Source organism: Mustela putorius, unplaced genomic scaffold (genome assembly GCF_011764305.1).
Source record: "Mustela putorius furo isolate JIRA1106 unplaced genomic scaffold, ASM1176430v1.1 tig00000640_pilon_pilon_pilon, whole genome shotgun sequence".
NCBI lineage: Eukaryota > Metazoa > Chordata > Mammalia > Carnivora > Mustelidae > Mustela > Mustela putorius.
In genome coordinates, this window is record NW_025421432.1 from 11,147,112 (window position 1) to 11,168,304 (window position 21,193).

Genomic DNA, 21,193 nt, shown 5'->3' on the forward strand with positions numbered 1-21,193 from the left:
CAGGATCCTGGGATCAGGACCTGAGCTGAAGGCAGACATTTAACCAACTGACTACCCAGGCACACTCCTACTACATTTTTAAAGAAGGATTTAATCATGGGACACCTGAGTCGGTTAAGTAACTCCCTTCAGCTCAGGTCATGACCTCACAATCCAGGTATCGAGTCCCACATCAGGCTCCTTGCTCAGCGGGGAGTCTGCTTTTCCCTCTGCCTCAGCTCCTCCCCACCCCACCCCCCTGCTTATGCTCTCTTTCTCACTCTGTCAAATAATAATAGTAAAAATTATTATTATTATTATTATTAATGAAAAGGACTTAATCCACAATATGAGTGCCAAAATGGGAAGGAACTAATTACTAAAGCAGTAAGATGACTTTTCCTCTGCCTAGGGAGTGCCTGACACATAATGGGTGCTCAATAAGCATTACTGAATGAACAAATAAATGAATATGAGAGTAAGTAACAGTGAGAAATCGACTGAAGCAGGACGGGCATGAGCCCCTCAGTACTAGTCAGCAATATTCCAGTGTTGCTCAATCCCAGCTCACATTAGGATCACTTGGGAGCTTTCTGAAACCATCAGTGACTGAACTCCATCAACATGATCAGCTGAATCAGAAACTCGGACTGGGAACAAGCATTGGTTTTTTGTTTTTGTTTTTTTTTTAATAGGGGTGATTCTATTGTGCACCAGGTTGAGAATGGCCACTTTAACTAATTCTGAGTTGACTCCTTTCCTATTCCCCATGGTAATGGTTTAAAACTCCCTTATTTCTTCAGGTCCCCAACTCTACCCCTGGTCCTCTTATTCTTGGCTATTACATCTCGGTTATACTTTTTTTTTTTTTTTTTAGATTTTGTTTATTTATTTGACAGACAGAGATCACAAGAAGGCAGAGAGGCAGGCAGAGAGAGAGGAGGAAGCAGGCTCCCTCCCACTGAGCAGAGAGCCCGACTTGAGGCTCGATCCCAGGACGCTGAGATCATGACCTGAGCCGAAGGCAGAGGCTTTAACCCACTGAGCCACCCAGGTGCCCCTATCTCGGTTATTCTTATCTTCTCTCTTATACCTCATCTTTTACTCTATTCTTCCTTGCTCTTCCTATTTCAGGAGAATATGTGGATCCTTGGACTCACTCACTGCCTTCATTTTGTAGTTATCATACTGTGATATGGAGTAGACCATGCTTCTCTCCACTCTCCAACTAGACAGTGACCCTCCGGAGGCAGGGTTCATCCATCCTTGTACTGTCACTGTGAAGAAAGGTGGGAGCATACTCCAAGGGTCAGGGAAGAAAAGCCAATGCCCAGCATGGGGGTACATACTTCATAAATGTCACTGAATGGGGAGGTGGGGACTCTACCTGGGTCTTGAAGGATCAGTAGGAATCAAAAAAGAAAAGGGGAAATTGAATGAGGCATAGAAAATAAAAACCTTACGATATAAAATTCAGAACAGCATTTAACTCTTCCTAGAACTTTCTAGGAACTATTGTCATTGAACTTTAACCACACATACAAATAAGTACTGCTTTGCACCAAAATTCTTCTGGTTGCAAATAAAATATGGCTTTTGAAAGTACTCTGTCCAGTATAAAAGACAACATAAAAGAAAGGATGCTGTTAAAAGAAAAAAGAACATACAAGAAAGAGAAATCACCAAAAAGCATCACTTTGTTTCAACAACGAGATACAAGATACTTGTTCCTCAGTGTGTACATCTGTAAAATGGAGACAATAAAGAATACTTCCCTTTATGGAACTGATGAGGTATTTAAATGGGTTAATAAATACAGAGAAGATAGAACAGTGTCTGGTATATAGTAAGCACAATAAATTGTTAGCTTTTAGATGATATGAAAGATAAAATCCCATTATGATATGCTAAAGTTCATTACAACTACTCACTCCTGCTAAATAGCACTGTAATTAAATTGTCAAAAGGGCTTGAAAACTCAAAGAAAGCTACCAAGTCACCCCTCCAGCCCCTGTTCCCAGGGATACTAACTTGGTTCCTCTAACTTTCCCTCATGGGTGTTATTTCCCCAAACTTTACTCATTGCCCCTTTCCTCCACAGTCCTGAAACTCAGAGGGACAAGAGAGGCTGACTTGTATGGACCTGTTACCCTATATGTCCCACCTTCTCTCCCTGGTCCTTTTGGCAACCCTGATTCATATCAACAGAGGTTTGTCTAATTTTGTTCATGTCCTTAAAGAAGTAAGTTGCCATGGTTGATCACTTTTATCTTTGTCTTCTATTTTACCAATGGCCATTCCCTTTTTTTTTAAATTATTGAGGGGTAAAAATTGACCCTTTTTAGTGTACAGTCCTATGAGGTTTAACAAATACGTATAACCATGTAACCACCACCATGAATATATACAGCATTTCAATTATCTCAAAAAGTTCCCTTGTGTCCCTTTGTTGTCTCTATTTTCTGCCCTATAGTTTGGCCTTTTCTAGAAAGTCATATACATGGAATCAGATGGTCTGACTTTGAGCTTTCTGAATCTCCATTCTTTTACTCAGCACGATACATTTGAGATTCATCCACATTGTTGCATGTATCAGAAGTTGGTTCCTTTTTATGGTTCAGTGGTTCCATTGTTTGAATGGACTATGGTTTCTTTATCCATTCACCAGTTGAGGGACCTCAGGGTTGTTTCCAGTTTTGGATGTTTATGAATAAAGCTGTTATTTATGTTTGCATGAATTTTTTTTTTATATGAACCTAAGTTCACTATGCTTGGGTAAACACCTAAAAGTAGGACTCCTGGGTCATATGATAAGTGCATTTCCACTTTATAAGAAACTGCCAGACACTGGTTATACATTTTGCATTCCCACCAACAATGGATGAGAAGTCCACTTGCTTTGTACCCTCATTAGCACATAGTTATCGTTGCATTTTATTTTAGTTTACTTTATTTTATTTTTAACTATCTTTTGTGTAGCATCTCACTGTGGTTTTAATTTGCATTTCTCCAATTATGTTGAGCATCTTATCATGGGCCTATTGAGCATTTGTGCATTTTTAAAGTTTCTTTTCAAGTCATTTGTCCGTTTTTTAAAAAATTATGGGGGGTTTTCCCTTATTTTTGAGTTTTGAGAGTTCTTTAAATATTCTAGATGCAAGTCCTGAATAACATATGGATTTCCTGCTTACTTTTTTATCCTCTCAAGAGACTACATCTGATATTTCTGAGATGAGAACTGAACATCCTGTAGCCATTAGTCACAAGGGAGCCAGACGTTTATGGGAGAAGATAGGGAAGGCCTTGACTATATGGTCGCCCAGAGATTTTCACTGTTCATTCTATTCCATACAAGTTAGGACAATACTAAAGGTCTATGGTAAAAGGGAAGAAACACACAAAAGGACACAAATGTTTTCTACAAGTGGGCCAAAACCATAAGGGAAGAATCAGTTTCGTAGCTATTTCACTTTGAGATTGAACCAAGAGGTCCCATTTTCATTCGCCCGTTCTCTTAGAGCAAGGACTCCCCCACTCTACTTTCCTTCTCTCCAGCTCCAATAGGACTAGCTAAGCATCCGGAACCAGAATCAAAGAGGAATAAGAGGCTGGTCCTGAGAGAAGAAGACCATGCAAGAAGGAGTTCCTTGGTGCCCATCAGGGAGACTCAGTGTGTACTGAGCAATGACTTTCCACATTGCAACATCATTTAGACTCCTAATATACATTTGATTGATAGCAGGATTTTTAGGTAGGAAAGGCTTAGAGGTGGTAATATTTGCTGGGGGATCAGGAGAAGCATGAAACTCTGTTTTCAAAGCTCTTCACAAAGGATTATAAATATCAATTCTCCATATCAAAGAAGAGTGCAAAAGTGAAGCTTTCTTCTAACACTCTAACATCGCACCTCCTAGCCATCGAGGAAGAGTTAGGAAGAAAATGAACCCAACTCCATGTTTGTCTTACTACTAATTCATTTTACACAGAGGAAAGATAGATGATAGGTAGATACATAGATACATAGATAGATAGACAGATAGGGTAATCATTGGCTTTTAACTCCTATTCAAATAATCCTAGAATTTCTGATTCCATATTACTTATTTGACCTGAGATATGTTATGGTTTTGAAGCACTCCTAGCCTCTAAGAAATGGGGGGGGGGGCCACAACAACTTCAAATTGCCTGACCTTTCTATGGTAGAGGTAAGTAGCCAATCTATTTTCATTTCCTTTCTCTTATGTCAAAATAGACAATTAAATCCTAAACACAGAAGTGTTAATCCTGTTGGCACAAATGATACCAAATGTGCCCACAGTAAGTCACCAAATGCCTTGACCTCTACAGCTCTTCTGTTGATCTCTATACTTTGGCTTGAGTATTTCCTTAATTATCTGTATTTACGTAGGTCTGTTCCACATCGTGGCACCCCGTGTAAGATGAGTGGTTCTGAAAACACATCACCATGGATCATCGGTTATAATGAGAAGTGGATTAACCCAGGGACGTGCCATCAAATGATCTGCCAAAGGCACAGTTGACAAAGTCCTCATCAGTCAGTAGTGATATAAATACCACCCTCCGCAGTGGATTGTTCGCAATGTGTCTCTCCGAGCTAAATCGGCACTCTCATTGCAACATCAGTTACGGGCCCTGCTCAGTGATGAGAGGGGCAAAGATATGAGGATGTTCTCAGCTGAAGCTATTTATACATGCCACGTAGCCCCTAATTATCTAGTAGGGAGGAGATGGTAAGAGGCAGAAAGTTGACTTGACTAAGAACTCAATCTACCCACCCCCCTTTACAGCATTCTGACAAGAGAAAATTTTAGGTATTCCTTTTCTATTAAAAAAAAAAAAAAGGTAAGAAATTCAAATCCTACGAAGATGCATGCAGTCTATTCAGCTGCCAACTGGGATTTCACTGCTAATGCTCCTTTTGAAGCATGAGTTCAACATTCCAAGGGATTATAGGAAAGAAAGTTCAAGTTTTATAAGCCCCAATTCAAATGAGCAGTCTTGGTAGAATACTCCTTTTATCCTTAAAGGGGAAAGAAAGTTGTAGAGTAGAAAATTTATTTGGTTATTTTAGAACTTTAGTCAATAAAATAGCCAGACTTCAGTATGAAAACTTCCTGGAACATAACATAACAATTGTTAATTACATATTCATAAATTGATATATTAAATGCCAAGAGATTAAAAAATACAATAGAAGAAAAAAATACACCACAGGAAGAATATCAAATATAAGGTATATTTGGGAAGATATAGCTATAATAATGACCACATTTACTTAGCATTTCTATGTGTCAGACACTACTAAGAGCCTTGCCTATATTATTTGAATGAATTCTTCCTACAACTCAATAACAGACATACTATTATCCACATGTTACTGATAAAGAAACTATGGGTCAGAAGGTTAATCGGGGCAAGTCACAAACCATTTAAGTGGAAATATTAAAATTCAGATTCTCATCTCACTCCTGCCTTTAGCCTGAAACACAAGCCTTTATTTTACGTATTTGGATCAGCCTGATAGCATATCCTATACATCCTGCTTCCCTATAATGTTAACTGACCTATTTATGACTTTCCAAGGCAATTACTCTTCCTTGTGGATCTCCTTTATGCATCTTTAAGCTGTGAATCCAGTGTGAAGAGTTTAACTTTCTACTTCTACCTCAATTCACACCCAATAATGTGATCATCATTAGTCCAGCTTCTCGCTGGACCAGGGCAGGGGTGGGAGTGTGCAGGGCAAAGACTTTGGACCAGGCCCCCTCATAACACAGTGATTGCCCATGGTTAGGTTCCTGGTCTTGTTCCAATTAGCTGGTGGCTGGAGGGCAGGAACAGCAGAAGAGGGGAACCCCTCTCTGTTATCAGAGGCTGTGGGTAAGCCCGTTCCCCACCCCAGCACTACCCACCCTGGCATAAGGCTACAAAAACTTAGACTGACCTGGATAATACAAATATGATGAAGGGATTCAGAACATATCATTGTAAAGAGTTTTCTCTTCTGAACTCTCCTTATCAAAGCAGAGCGTCCCAAAAGAATTAAACTGTTCTAAGTGCTCTCCTATCACTGGAGATCAGCACCAGGAAAAGAAATCACCTAAACAAACATTGTTGCTAAGCTATCATATCTATCTGTTCTTCTAAAGACACATTTATCTTCCCTAAAAATTACTTCTTTTCCCATAATTGCCTTTTTCCCCACCTTCTGCCCTTATGATGATTTTACATAAGCCCCCAATTCTAACCATCTCTTTGAGTCACATTTTTCTGTGCATTCCCATGTACATAGATGAATTTTTAAAAATCTTTATTTCTCTTACTAATCTGTCTTTTGTCAGTTTAATTCATAGACCCTGAACCAAGGAGGGTAGAGAAAAAGTTTTTCTACCACAATGCCATAGTTTGAAACCACCAAAAAATATTATAAAAGAATATTTATGACATGGAAAAAATCCATTGTCTTATAAGTTTAAAAATGAGGTTACCAAACTCAAATGTAGAGGTAGATTTCATTTTTGTAAATATATATCTGTATACAGGCACTGAAAGTCTAAATGAATGTTCACTACATTGTTAACACGATTCCCTTGAGGAAAAAAAGCAATTTTAACTCTACTTTTTATTTTATTTCATACTATTTGAACCTGTAATAATAAATTTTATTACTTTTAATATTGAAAAATATGTAAATATTTTCTTTTCAAAAAATAATAATCTTTGCATATGATTTGCAAAAGCCACATTATTTTTCAAGATTCATCCATAAAAGTCAGGATGAACTTAAAAATTAACCTTAGAAAAAAATATTCACGCTGTATTAGCCAAATAAAATTTCAAAGAAAAAGTCCAACAACATAGAGCAAATAAATTAAGTGATAACTATAAAGCCAGTATTTTTCAATTATAAACATTATTTTATGAGAAAAGACATGGCATGGAAATATGTGTACAATATACTAATTGGGGAAAAAACAAGTCACTGAACAATAAATTATAGTGTGACTCATTTGATAATTAAAATGTACATAAAAGATATTTATGTTCAGAAAATAATCTGGAAGAATTTAACAGAAAAGTGAGTGGGATCACAGATGGCTTCCATTTCTATATATTTTTTTAAAGATTTATTTATTGATTCTAGAAGGAGAGAGACCACAAGTGGGAGGGGCACAGAAATTCTTAAATAGATCTTAAATAAAGTCCCCACTGAGCAGAGTCCATCATGGGGTTAGACCTCATGACTCCAAGATCATGACCTGAGCCAAAAACAAGAGTTAGACACAACCAATCGCACCACCCAGGCACCCCTGGTTTCCATTTCCATATTTTTATGTCTATTTTTAAAAAATTATCCTACAGTGAACCTACATTACATATGTAACTTAGAAAGAGAACTTGGGGTTTTGGGTTTTATTGGGGGTTTCCGTTTTGTTTAATGTAAATATTGACGGCTTTGACTGACATTTAGGGACTCTTCCTCATTCCTTGCAGTTTCACTGGAGGCTGCTTAGGGCACATGGAGAAAAGCGTCAATTTAAAGGTTTGATAGTCATGACACAAAACACACTAGATTAGTAAGTGTACATCTTAATACAGAAAGCAAAGGCAACTTCTTGATCACCATATGAAAGTTTTCTTTCTTTTTTTTTATTTTATTTATTTATTTGACACAGAGAGCATTCGCACAAGCACAGGGAGCGGCCGGCAAAGGGAGAGGAAGAAGCAGGCTCCCCACTGAGGAAGGACCCTGGGATCATGACCTGAGCTGAAGGCAGAGAGACTTAATCAACTGAGCAACTTAGGCATCCCCATATAAAGTTTTCTTAATGGGTGTTATTTATTCATCATTCAGTGGCAGGTTGTCCCCACAGGTTGGTTCTACTCTGATGGGTCTACAGGGTCTACAGGGTCCTGCGCTCCTCAGAAACCTGATAACAAAATATCTTTGAGAATTCTTCTTTGCAAGCTTGCCAGCATACTGGAAATTAATGGAAAAGCAGATGAAAATTTCAATTCAGGCCATTATTTTGCAGTAGCTGTAATCCAAAGATTTGTCTTCCTCAAAATATTAAAAATAGATTTACCATGTAATCCCACCATTCCACTTCTGGGTATGGACCCAAAAGAATTGAAAGCAGAGACTTGGACAGATATTTGTACATCCATGTCCTTGGTAGCATTTTTCACAACAGCCAAAAGGTAGAAGCAACTCAAATGTCCAGCCATGGATGAATGTATATGCATGTATGTGGGATGAAAAATGTATTTCATACTGTGGGCCACACACAAAAGTATTTGAAAGCGTCTGTGTTAAAGCATATGTCCAGATACAGGAATTTGGGAAAAAAAGAATTATAAATTAGTTAATTTTTATTCCCGTATCTTTAATAGTAATTAGCAAAACACAGTGGCATGCAAGCCCTTAGAGTTCCTATTTTACTACTTCCCTTTTCAGAAACATATTTCTTTCTGAATTCGCTTCAACACCTCTGCAATCTCCACAGGATTTCCACCTCTCCAGTCCCTTAGTGATAATTACATTTAGACCTACGCTGAAATAAAGTATACTTGAAATTTAAGGAGTAAAGGACATGTTTAGTCAATAAATAATAGATCTCTTGGGTATTTTATTCTACTTAAGTAAACAAAGATTTTCATTATCCTTCCAACACTTTCAATTTTCATGATTGGTTGTAGATATGCCTATGAAAATCTTATCTTTTCAATTTCTTAACCCTTGACAAAGGTTAAGAAGAGACCCCATGGGGACAGTGTTGGAGGATAGCCAACTGACATCAAGTGGAATGATGAACAATCCTGTTAACAGATCTGATTTCCCAAGAAAAGCCAGATATTTCTATTTTTATGTGAACTCTCCTGTTTTTAAATGTTGGCAACCAATGCAAAATAGTTTTAAGCACTTTAAAGGACAAATAAAATGTGTCTGTAAGCAGTCCAGTTTGCAACCGCTTGTTCCAGAAGTCCTCTCGAGAAGACTTAACAACTACTCTTTGGAGCCTCCCTAACTTCACCCCATTCTCACCTCCAGCCCTCCCTTACCCTGGAATTAACAACTCTTTGATCTGATATATTACAGCAATTTTTATGTATCCTTATCGTGCTCGTTACATTCTGTGAAAGTTTTACTGATGTTCTTTCTGTTTTTACATACCCATCTGCCTTGCTAAAGATCGCTGTAATTTAACGTTGAACCCTGAGCTTGGTGCTTCGTTAGAATTTGAGGAAATCAGTTTGAGCCCCAGCTCTGACAGGACACAACTTTGGTTGAATCCTTTGACCTCTTCAGGTTCAGTTTTCACATCTAAAACGTGAATTAATAATAATCATCAATAAAACGGGGCTGCATTACTATCTACAGCACTGGAAATACAGTGAGATATCAGCAGTCCAACCTTCCATGAAGCCCTCGGGAAGAATCCTTGAGTGTAGATAGAGTTTCCAAAAATAATTATGTTAATGGGTAGGATATTGAGTGCTTATATGTGCCACGCACATATAAGATGTGTTCTTATATGTTCTATATGCTTTATGTGGTTCTAGATGCTTTATGTGGTCCCCAAATCTTCATGACAACTCCATAAGTTGCTTATCATTATTTATCTTAAAGTAAAGAAAATAAGGCTTAGGGTGGTTGAATGTTACTTCTACTAAGTGGCAGAACTGGAACTGAGATGTTCCACTCCAAAGCCACTATCTTGAGCACACCGCTAACTTGCAGCAGTGTAAAGGCTGAGAATGGGGTCTTTTCCTCTAATCTCTTGGGTTCCTAAGTCAATACAATGGACTTGCATTCTCATGTCCTCTATATTCTTTCTATAGAGATGGATGTTCGCATTTGTTTAGGAGAAAAAAATCCATAGGTAGTGGCTGGGCTGGATGGATGGTTGACGGGGAGGACAGGGAAAGGGGTTTGCTAGAAATTGATTTTAAGCAGATTTCTCAAGGCGACAGAGTTTGAAAAATTTTTCACCAAAGGGAAGGAAAGAGCCGAGCAAATATGGAACAGGAGCTCGCTCGTGCCTCCTGGGCCCCCATCCCCACCTACCCCAGCTGTGGACAGCCTGAGCACAAATGCTGGATCACCAGCCAGGCAGGAATTGGGCCAAGATGACAATTGTCCTGGGAAAGGTAGAGACTGCTCAAACTTCTGGCAAGTCCTTTATCTTGGTGATGGTAAGTCTTCCCATTCATTGTGGAAAGGTCAATACAGGAACCTAATAGGCATCAGCTAATGAGGCTTTACTTGAACTAGCACAGTTCTTACTCTGTTCTTGTTTAAAGATTAATCCCTGATCAGTAGTTGGTGTTCTCTTGCATATTTTTAAAAAGATTTATTTATTTACTTTAGAGATACAGAGAGAGAGTGTGTGTGAGCAGAAAGAGGGGCAGAGTGAGAGAAGCAGACTCCCAACTGAGCACAAGGGTAGGGGTTGGGGGCTCCATCCCAGGACCCGAGATCATGACCTGAGCCCAAACCAAGAATTGGACACTTAATCAACTGAGCCACCCAGGAGCCCCTCTCTTGAACATTTTAAAGGGCATTATTCCCAAAGGAGAGTGGGGAGCACCATTCTACACATAGTTTTCATCTCGTTGCCATTGTGAGTCCTTACCATTTATTTCTAAATAACTTATACAAGAAAAGGATATAAAACACTCCCAGAGACCTTTACAAATTCAGATAAATTTGTCTGGGGCTTTTGGTTATTTAGTATGTGAAGAGCTGTTTTCACAATCCAGAGCAGTGATCAATGAATGCGATGGCATACCCACAGTAACCTGGGAAGGCTTGGGCAGATGACCTAGCTGAGGAGAAGCCAACACTTGTATCCAAGTTTCTATTTGCTAAAGACAGAAATAGTTTGAAGAGGGAGGGTCCTGCAGGAACATTTTGAGCAATGCTAAGGAGATAAAAATGACAGGAGCCGTGGTAAACCAGGTTAAACCGGGTGAAAATAGCAGGTGGGGCTTCAAGGGGTGCCAGGGCCAAGTAGAAAGAAATGTCCTCAGTCATAGGGCATGCAGTCAGAGGGACACCCTGGGGTAGCCTGTTGGCCAGCCTTCAGTGTCCCACGGAAAAAGCACGGGTTGCTCCAAGCCACTGAGCAGATCTGCCTCCCCTAGGGAGCAAATACTTGCCCAGTAGTCCATACAGTGACCCACTTTTTTTTTTTTTTTTTTTTTACATTTTTCAGAAGGAGTGAACATAGCAATGTACTAACAACTTGAAACCCAGCCTAGCTGACTGGCATCATGGGAGTCAAGCAGCCTGTTTTGTGGATGACATCCAACTCTGAACTGAGATTTCCTTGCTTCCCACTGGTCAGATCAATGTGATGCCTGTACCTTACAACTCCCATGGGTAAAAAATAAAGAATATTTTGAAAAATCTGTTTCTGAGCATAAGTGTGCCAGCAATTAGGAGACAATCTGTTATTTTGGCTCACTTTATGCTCAAGATAATCCCGTCAGGGACATATCATTCCTTTTGCCTATAGATAAGAAAACCAAGGCATAAAGGGATTAAGTAACCTATCCCAATATGTCAATTTTTTTTTTAAACCTATATAGCTCTAGAATCCAGACGCTTAAACACTAAGCTGCACTCTCTCAATGAGACGATACATGGAAAGTGTTTTGACAGTGCCTGTCATATAGAAATTCAATAAATATTGGCTACTATTATTCTCCTTTTATATACAGACATTTATATTCTAGCTAAAAAGCTGAGATTATTAGTTGACTAAAAATTATTTTAAATAACAGTTTATTAGGGGAGCCTGTGTGGCTCAGTCGGTTAAGTGTCCGAATCATGGTTTTTTCTCAGGTCATGCTCTCAGGGATGTGGGGTTGAGTCCCACATTGCGCTCCCTCCTCAATTGGGAGTCTGCTTGAGATTCTCTCACTCCCTCTCTTTCTGTCCCTCCCCTGTGCATGCTTGCTCTCTCTCTCTCTCAAATAAATAAATAAATCTTTTTAAAAAAAAAGTAACAGTTTATTCCCTGGGAACTTCTACTAGGGTTAGATAATACCTATGGTAGCCAGTCACCAAGAAGGCCCCCAATGGTCCCTGCCTTCTAATATTTACATCCTTGCCTTAAGTCTTCTTCCACACTGTATCAGGGTTGACCTACATGATCAATAATAATAATGAGGAAGTGAAGAATGTCACTCCTAAGGCTAGGTTATAAAGGACATTGTAGCTTTTGAGTTTCTCTCTCAGATCCCTCAGTCTGGGAAAGGTTACAGAACATGTCATGAGTAGCTCTACGAAGACACCCCATGACGAGAACTGAGGCCTTCTGCTTATAGCCGTTTTGAAAGTGGATCCTCCCCAGTCAAGCAGATGACAGCAACCCTGGCCAACATCATGACGGCAACTCCATGAGAGAACCTGAGCCAGAACCATGAGCTAAGCCTCTCCGGTTATTTGGCTGTCAGAAACCATGTGAGATAATAGTTTTGTGAGATAATTATTGTTCAAAAGTACTACATTTGGGGCAATTGTTATACAGCAATACATTAACTAATACATTATCTCCTCTAGAAACCTTCACTGACCACCCCCCATCCCGCCTGGTGTTTTATACTCTCTCTACCTATTCTGACTCACAAGTTTTCATCTTAGCCTTCCCTTCTGGACAATGAGCTCAAGGACAGGAACTAATACTATGCTTGGTCTTTGAATTCCCAGGATCTAGCATAATGCTGTAATTGCTACGGACTTCAATAAGTATATATTATTGGACCGAACTATCTCCACTTACTATCCGTCTTTTTAAAAAAGTAGTTCAGATTTTTCATGAATTAAGGTACTTCTTGCCATCTAACCAATTAGGCCTGCTTTTATTCAGCTAGTTTTTGGTTATTAAAGTTAATACTAAATTTGTATTATCCAGGATCATAGATATGTCTTTTTTATTTATGCAGCAGAATTGTACTAACTTTTAACAGAAGAGGTTAAGTAGTGTTTAAAGTAGCAACATTCCTGTGCTTTCAACACCATCGGGCCATTAGCCCAGAATATTTCTTTTTTTCTAAGTGATATCAAGTACCTGGAAATAAAAACAGCTCACCAATGGAAAAAGTAAAATAATTTCCTAGAAAATATTGTCTGAGTTGAGATTAAATTGATAGTTAGGGCTAAACTAGAGGTTGAACTTTTTTCTTTCTTTCCTTTTTTTTTTTTTTTTTTTTTGACAGAGAGAGAGAACACAAGTAGCCAGAGAGGCAGGCAGAGGAAGGGGGGGGAGCAGACTCCCTGCTGAGCAGAGTGCCCAACGCAGGGCTCGATCCCAGGACCCTGAGATCATGACCTGAGCCAAAGGCAGAGACTTAACCCACTGAGCCACCCAGGTACCCTGAGGTTGAACTTCTTAATTCATATTAAATTCACAGACTAAAACTTTATTGTTATTAAAGATATCAGTTCATTTATGGTTTATTCTGTACTCTGATCCTGTGGAAAGCAAATTCATCATTTTTTCCTAAAATGTCATATAAAACTTGAGTGATCATAACATTTCTTATTTTGTACTTGTAAAATAAGAAATGCCTTAAAGACACATGAACTTCTTAAGTAAATGGAAAGCAGTCCACATCAATGCATCCTCCATCATGGTCATTACCAAGAATTCACCACTTCTAGGAGGTTCTATGGTCAGGGAACTAACAAAGGCCAACCTCATCATTTCAAAGTTGTCCTCTATCCTTGCTGCAAAATATGCTAAATCCAACAAAGGAATGGATGCCATCCCTGTCAACGTGTCTCCAGATGAAGAGAAGTTTCTCAGCTCTGAGTGATCTGAGGTTCATCTCTGTGCATTGACACAATATACATTCAAAGGTGTGTTTGGGAGGAAGGGGGAAGAAGGTGGGGATCTTGGCACAGAACAGTAACTCACCAGTGATGAAGTTGTAGAATCCCACACAAATAACATCCTCAGGTTTATATCCTGTTGCAGTCTGGCTAGGAGGAAATATTTAAAATAAAACAGAGGAGTATTCAACATCAACATGAACAATGCAGTAAGTTCAAGAAAGAAGAGTGAGAATAGAAACTATCTCCTGTACACAGCTTGGAAACTGAGGGACTGAAGACTGGAACTATCTAACCTTCCTCTTCTCCCGAACACACACACACAGCACACCTCTTACTTAGATTTTTTTTTTTTTTTGAGAGGTGGGGCAGAGGGAGAGAGAAAATCATAAGGAGGCTCCACCTCCACACCCCGTGTTAGAGCCTGACACAGAGCTTGATCTCACAACACTGAGATCATGAACTGAGCTGAAATCAAGAGTTGGCTGCTTCACCAGCTGAGCCACCCAGGTGCCCCACACACCCCTTACTTTCCACAATACATTAACAGACTTTTAATTCTGCTACTCCATCATCTTCATTATTATGCCTTTACTAATTCAGGAGATTCTTGTCCAGGAAGATAACTTGACTATTCTTTATAGGAATTTCCCCAAAAGACCCTTCACTTCTTCAATAAGAAGCACCAACAGATAGTTAACACCCTAAAGATCTTCAAATCCCTCAACTCAAAATCTTTGTCATGCTGTTTATAATCCTAAACTGTCACATTATTATCCTTACCCAACCAAGCCACCTCACTGGAAGACAACTTTAAATCAAACTTTCAATTTGCAATAAAATCTAACCTTGCCTTTTCCCCTAGGAGACATTACCCAAACTCTGTCTGGGTGGTCATGTCTTACCACAGTAAACAGCTTTGTCATGTCAACAGATCGTGTCGGTGCTATTTGGAGAGCCAGCACTTGACAAGAGCTTAGTATGGGTAGCAATAAACTAAAAGAGTTGGAGACTAATATATGGCCTTTCTGCCAATCCCAGCATTTGCCATAGTATATTCTGAGAGATGTTAGGAGATACTACTTTTGTTTAAAACAAAAATGTTTCTGTGGCCAAACAATTTGAGAACTGCTGAGTTAAGGATAAAATCCATTATTTCTTTACTGCAGGACTTCTCAGGGCCTTTAGTGTACCACTCAGTATCAAAAACATCCAAGAGGGAGTTATTAATATATAGCCCAAACATATTTAAATGATTTCTCCTAGAGCAGCTCACTAAATTCTCACTGCATACCATAGGGGTGATGGATAATTTTATCTAACCTTTCACCCTGCGTTTATCCACAGACCATTATAAGACAATATGGCCAGAAAGTAAAATAAATGACTGCAGCTGTTTTAGGGCTCAGCATCAGCTTCAGGATGATTTCAGGGCTGTCTTGAGTTGTGTAATGAAGACGATGAAGGAAATGGATCAGCCTGAGTCCCACCAGCCTGAGGTCTCTATGTCCTGAGCCACGCTTTGGTGATTCCAGCCCTCCCCATGAAACGGAATGCTAGCTGTCCAACATCCTGCTGGGAGCTCCTCAAGGCTTGCCCACACTTACGAGTGCCAGACATCAACTGGCTAAATCTTCCAAGTTGGCGATCCTTGCTTAAAGGAAGTCTCCCTTGGCACAGACTCCTTAAAGGGAGGAGGCACCTGGCATATTCTGCCTCAGTAACAGCTAAAATCCTTGGACTGGTATCTTTATTTTGCTGTGCCTTTTACTGAGATCTCCACTGAAAGGACATTCTTTAAGTCAGCACTTTCAGCTCTGACTTCCTTAGTTTGGGTTGAGGAGAGGAAACTGATGGACCCTTCCTGTGCATTTTCTATGTGCCTGTCATGACATATGGTCCTTTACAGTCTTTATCCCATGTACGTGACACAACCACAAAAAATGACAAGTGGCTATTTATATCACATTTATATCACGAAACTGTCATAACTGTTTTGCTTATTTTCAGTCACAGTGCTCAGAGCAACCCCGGGTGGTAGACAGTTATTACCCCCACTTTCTAGGTAAGGAAACTGAGAGGTTAAAGGTGAAGCAGTTTGGGGCAGCTGGCTGCCTCAATTGGTTAAGCCTCTGCCTTTGGCTCAGGTCATGATCTCAGGGTCCTAGGATCGAGCCCTGCATCGGGCTCTCTTCTCAGTGGGGAGCCTGCTTCCCCCCCGCCTCTCTGTCTGCCTCTCTACCATTTGTGATCTCTCTGTGTCAAATAAATAAATAAAATCTTAAGAAAAAAAAAAAAGGTGAAGCAGTTTGTCTAAGATCACACAGGGGGTCAGTGGCAGGGCTGGAGGTGAACACAGTCCATATATCTGACCACACTACCATTATCCTACATCTTCTATACCTGCCCTACTAGTGAGAAAACCAAAACTCAAAGAAGTTAAGTGTCTCACTCAAAAGCACACAGGAAGGGGCAGAACTGAGACCAGAATCCCTGTCTGCCTATAAGTCCTTGTTTTCTCTCTAAACCAACAGTTCTTAAAGCACAGTGTCCAGACCAGCACATCAGTGTCAGTTGAGGATCTGCTGAAATGCACATTCTTGGGCCCCACCCCAGACCCACCAAATCTGAAATTCTGCTGTGGGGCCCAACAATCTCTGTTGTAGGAAGACCTCCAGCTGATGGCAATGCTTTACGCCATGCTACCTTCTATAGAGCACTGAAGCTTGAGGGAAGGACTATGCTGCCCAGGGGTTAGAGGCTCTGAGAAGTGAAGAGAACCAGCAGGTACCACTAACTGCCTTGCTAGTAGAGAACTTGGATTGGAGCCAGCATATTTCATTGGCTTGTCAATAGCCAGGCCACTGGTTACTCTTTTTCGCCTTAACTATTCTTGGGGCAGAAAAAAATAGTCTGTGGTCCAGTCTGTGGTCAAGAGGAAGACAGGTCCTCTCCTTGGCCATTGACTTCTCAGATACAGAGATTCTCAATGCATTTCAGTTCAATGTTTTGCCACTTTTGCCTGCCTGCTCTGTCCGTTCCCACTTGTAACCCTTCTTGTCTTAAAGCTCCTTCCTCTTTGGGAGGAAAGACTTCAGTGGCAACACGGTCAGCTGATGTGCTGCCCTCCTCGTTGGCACCAGTGCAATGAAAAAAATTCTTGTAATTCTTGAGGCCCTCCCTTCTAATGATGAAAGGGAAGGATGGGAGCCCCCCACTGCCCAGCTGGGCCCAGGGCGGGCACTGCGGGGGGAATATAATGAGGAAAAAAAAGAAAGAAGGAAAGAAAGAAAGAACGAAAAGAAGTAAAGAAAAATTCTTACAATTCTGAAATCAAACTTTTTTTTTTTTCCTTTTTTGCTCCAAGGGTCAATTCAGTAGCTACACATTCATGCTTTCCTCACCCACTGCGTCTTTGAAATATTTAGGATCCCAGCTTTCCTCTGAATCAAGCTGTTGTCAAGAGGTTCCGTGTATGTACAGGAGACAGAGCAATAAATTGATGTTTACAGAGAACAAAGGGAAGTTAAGGAATCTTTGATGGCTCAGGGTGGGAGCCTGAAAGGCTTTTGACGTAAGACAAGGAGTTTGTGGCCAATAGCTGTACCACAGGGGAAAGGGAGAGAGCCACAGATATGAGCGGAGAAGCTAAGCTGGGTCAGAGGTGCTGATTTGCCGTCGGGGATCAAATGCACACTACTTTTAAAAAGCATTATCCAGGGACGCCTGGGTGGCTCAGTTGGTTAAGCAGCTGCCTTTGGCTCAGGTCATGATCCCAGCATCCTGGGATCGAGTCCCACATTGGGCTCCTTGCTCAGCAGGGAGCCTGCTTCTTCCTCTGCCTCTGCCTGCCGTTCTGTCTGCCTGTGCTCGCTCTCTTCCCTCTCTCTCTCTGATAAATAAATAAAAATCTTTAATAAATAAATAAATAAAAAGCATTGTCCATTCTTAACACAAGTTAATGTGAGCTCACTGAGTTTCTTTAGGACACACATCCCAGGGCAAGGTCGACATGGATTACTCTATTTTGGCTTCCAAGCTGAGGGCGGGGGGTCTGCTGTGGGACAACATGTATACTGACTACAGTTGCAAGGAGAGTGTGCAAGAGCGAACCATCTCTGTGCTTGCCTCTGGATGGTTTCCAGGGATCTATCAGTCTGTTGGTTTGTTTTATGCTTGATCTGGAATCTTGGTTTTTACTGGCCCACGCCGAAACCAGTTAGTACCAGAAAGGGCACCATAGTAAGAATCAGCATTTAAAAAAAAAAAAAAAAAAAGTAAGTGTAGTGTTGAGTACAGACATTAGACTCGGGGAGAACATTAGATCTCGGTGGGTTGTCCCGAGGGTTAAATGAGAATATGCATGTAACTGTGGCTGCCTGTCAGCTAGGATTGTTCAATTCACACTCCCTGGGAGTTCAGTGGGGACCTGGCCCTGTGCTGGCAGGCTCCATGAGGTCCAGAGGGGCACTCTGTGGGGACAGGCTTGGTTTCCACCATCACCAGCCCTGCCTCCCAACCTGGCCCAGTGCATCTGGATAAACTCTATAAGCCCCTAAACCTCCGTATTTCCTCATCTAAAGAAATACATGTTTTCCGGGGGATCGTGGGGAACAAGTGAAGGAGATCCCCTGAAAATTTCAAACTATTATGCCAGGCTAACAAAAGATAGCACCAAAATGTGTTATATGAGTAAAATACCTACTTTTTAACTTCTGATATTCATAGTGGTTGAATTTTTCTGCTAGGGTATAATAGAAGGAACCTCTAAATCAGGAATTAGGCCCAAATTTAGGTCCTGGTTCTGCAATTCTAACCCTTATTAGCTGTGCAACTTTGAGCTAGTCACTTAACTTCCCTGGGCCTCGGTTTCCTTATCTAAGAACCTAGGCTAACGTTATCTACCCCACATGTTGTTGAGGACAGGCCGAATAGCTTCTCCCTCTCCATCTGGAATGGCTGTACCCTTACCACCTAGAAACCACAATCTGGTTTCCTCTCACCACCCTAAGATTGCTGCCCACAAGTATCCAGTTTGGTATGGGTATATTATAAGAATAGGAATTATAATGAAATTCATCATTTACTGGACACTTAATGCATGTTAAAGACTTCGTGCATATTATAGCAAATAGTCCTCACAACTCTGCAAAGTAGAAATTACCCTTCTCAGCTTGGAGGCAGGCCCACAGAGGTCATTCTGTGGAAGTCACAGAGCTAGTAACCTGAGATTTTGACCCACACCTGAGTCCACACACTTAATTACTGCAATTATCACTGCTCTCTTCTTTTGCATACTCCTTGAACGAAGAATGCAATCTACCCGGACTGAAGATCTCAAATCCTGACTCCTAAATCTTCATATTAAACCGCATGGAAAATTTCTACCACACTATTTAAATTATAATCTGCTTTCCCACCCTCCGGCCTCCAAAATAACTGCCATTATAAAAAAACCTGATGTAACGTAATCTCAGCCTTAAAAGTTATAAAAAGTCTCCATCATAAATGACAGATAATGTTTCTAGAATGAAATCTATTTTGGTTAGTTCTAAGGTTTTTGAAAATATTTGACGTATAATATGCAACACACAGACACACAGAATCCTTAAAGCTTTTTTTTTTCCCCCCACAAAGCCACAGAGAAAAATTTTCCCAGGACCCAAGCTCAGGATATTCCTGATACCAGAGGCCTCCACAAGTTGGGCGGCTGTCAGTGGGACAGAGAAGCTGCCAAGAAGCCAGGCCATTTCCACTCCACATTTGGTATGAGGCCAGAGTGCTGTCTCTCAGCTTTTAGAAAGACCTCCCAGGGTGAGGTGGACCCAGCAATGACCATATGTGACCATCATGGCCTGCAGGGTGGAGAGAAAAGGTGAAAGCCTTTTAAATGGCCAAGATCTTATCTGAAAAAGCTGGAAAACTCTTTTTCCAATGCAAAAACAGAACCAGTCCAAACTAATCTTTACTTGAGGAGGCAGGGAGTCCAAGTTCAATGGTCCCGGTCATGGTAATCAGTTTCTAAGGAGGATCCTGTCCTTACGCTGTGAGCCTTATACAGCAGGCTCCGTCCTACAGGGTTGGTCACGGTATGTTTATCTTGCATTATTCCCAAGTGAATCCCAAGGAATGTTATGATCAGCTTGGTAAAATCCCATGCCACGGAGGCCCATGCATGGGCGTGCCATGTGACACAGTGTTGATCTAGTACATTGAAAAAGGAAAGTTGAAACAATATGAAAGGAGAGGCTTTTTAATGTCTTGTGCTTTAGTAGATTTTACATCTACAGGCTTTTGTAGAAGGATATCGTTGGCCTCTAGTATGGCATCGGGGTCGAGGCAGTGGAAAGGGAAGTGCCTAAAGTCATTGTGAGTCCCTAGTTCATTCTTTCAGCAACTATTTAGGATGGGCCCACCACATATCAGGTAAGGTGCTATGTGCTACGGATATAAATGCCCAGGAAGGATGCATCACTCGTACTCTCTTGAAACTTGGTATCTAGTGGGGAGTCAGTCAACAATCAAGTAACTGCATACATCTATGAAAAACTGAAGCTGTGACAAATGCTAAGAAGGAGTGGTCATGGTCTTTTAAGAAGTTAAGAAAACCTGACTTAGAGAGATCAGTGAAGGCTTCCCTGAGAAAGCAATGCTCCCACTGAGACCTAAAGGATGAGTAGGTATTAGCTAGACAAAACAAGAGGGGGAGAGGCTGAGAGGTAAAGTCTTGACCAAGGGACTAGCAGATGGAAAGACTTTGTGTTGAGAGGGGGCCATCTTGGTGGGAAGACAGAAGAGATCTGACCTAAGTGTCACCAGAAAAGCCTACAGGTCCCTAAACACCTCTGCCCTCTGATGTCTAAATCCTACCATTATTAAGGCATGCTTCGGGTTAAGATTGTTTTCCTCTTCAAGGGCTCTTTCATGCTCAGAAAAATAAACTATTAAGGCAAATGAATGATTTTATCTGTTCAGTTTTCTTCCTAACAGCACAGGTCATGGCCACAAGTCCTTGAGATTTGTTCAGGGGTTTGGATTGCTGGTGTTAAAATACACACACACGCACACACTCACATATTTTATGATACTCTGATGGATAGTGCTAGCAATCAGGCATTTAGTGAGGGGAGTTTCTATAAAATGAAAGGAAAAACAAAGATTGTTAGAAACCCGGTTTCTGAGTCCAGAGGGGCAGCCAGTCAAGATTTTTAGCCTTGAACTTGAAGCATCTTTAGAAGGTGGACTGAGGATGGCAGTGCCCAGCTGATTAATTCTCCTGGTTTGGAGTCTGAATGCCTCTGCTGATGGTATCAGGCGCTCCAGGGAACTTTCTGAACAGTGCACACAGCA

At 40.7% G+C, this 21,193-nt stretch overlaps 1 long non-coding RNA gene across 5 annotated transcripts in view; it reads right to left on the reverse strand.

Annotated features, from left to right (window-relative positions):
* LOC101683144 overlaps nucleotides 1–21,193 on the reverse strand; it is a 150,998-nt gene that overhangs the window by 105,720 nt on the left and 24,085 nt on the right. For 4 of the 5 annotated variants that reach the window (XR_006607543.1, XR_006607541.1, XR_006607544.1 and 1 more), the window contains exon 4: nucleotides 13,929–13,993. The exons of the other annotated variant lie outside the window; for it this stretch is intronic. This is a non-coding gene — a long non-coding RNA (uncharacterized LOC101683144). The remainder of the gene's footprint in view (nucleotides 1–13,928; nucleotides 13,994–21,193) is intronic. 5 annotated transcript variants of the gene reach the window in all.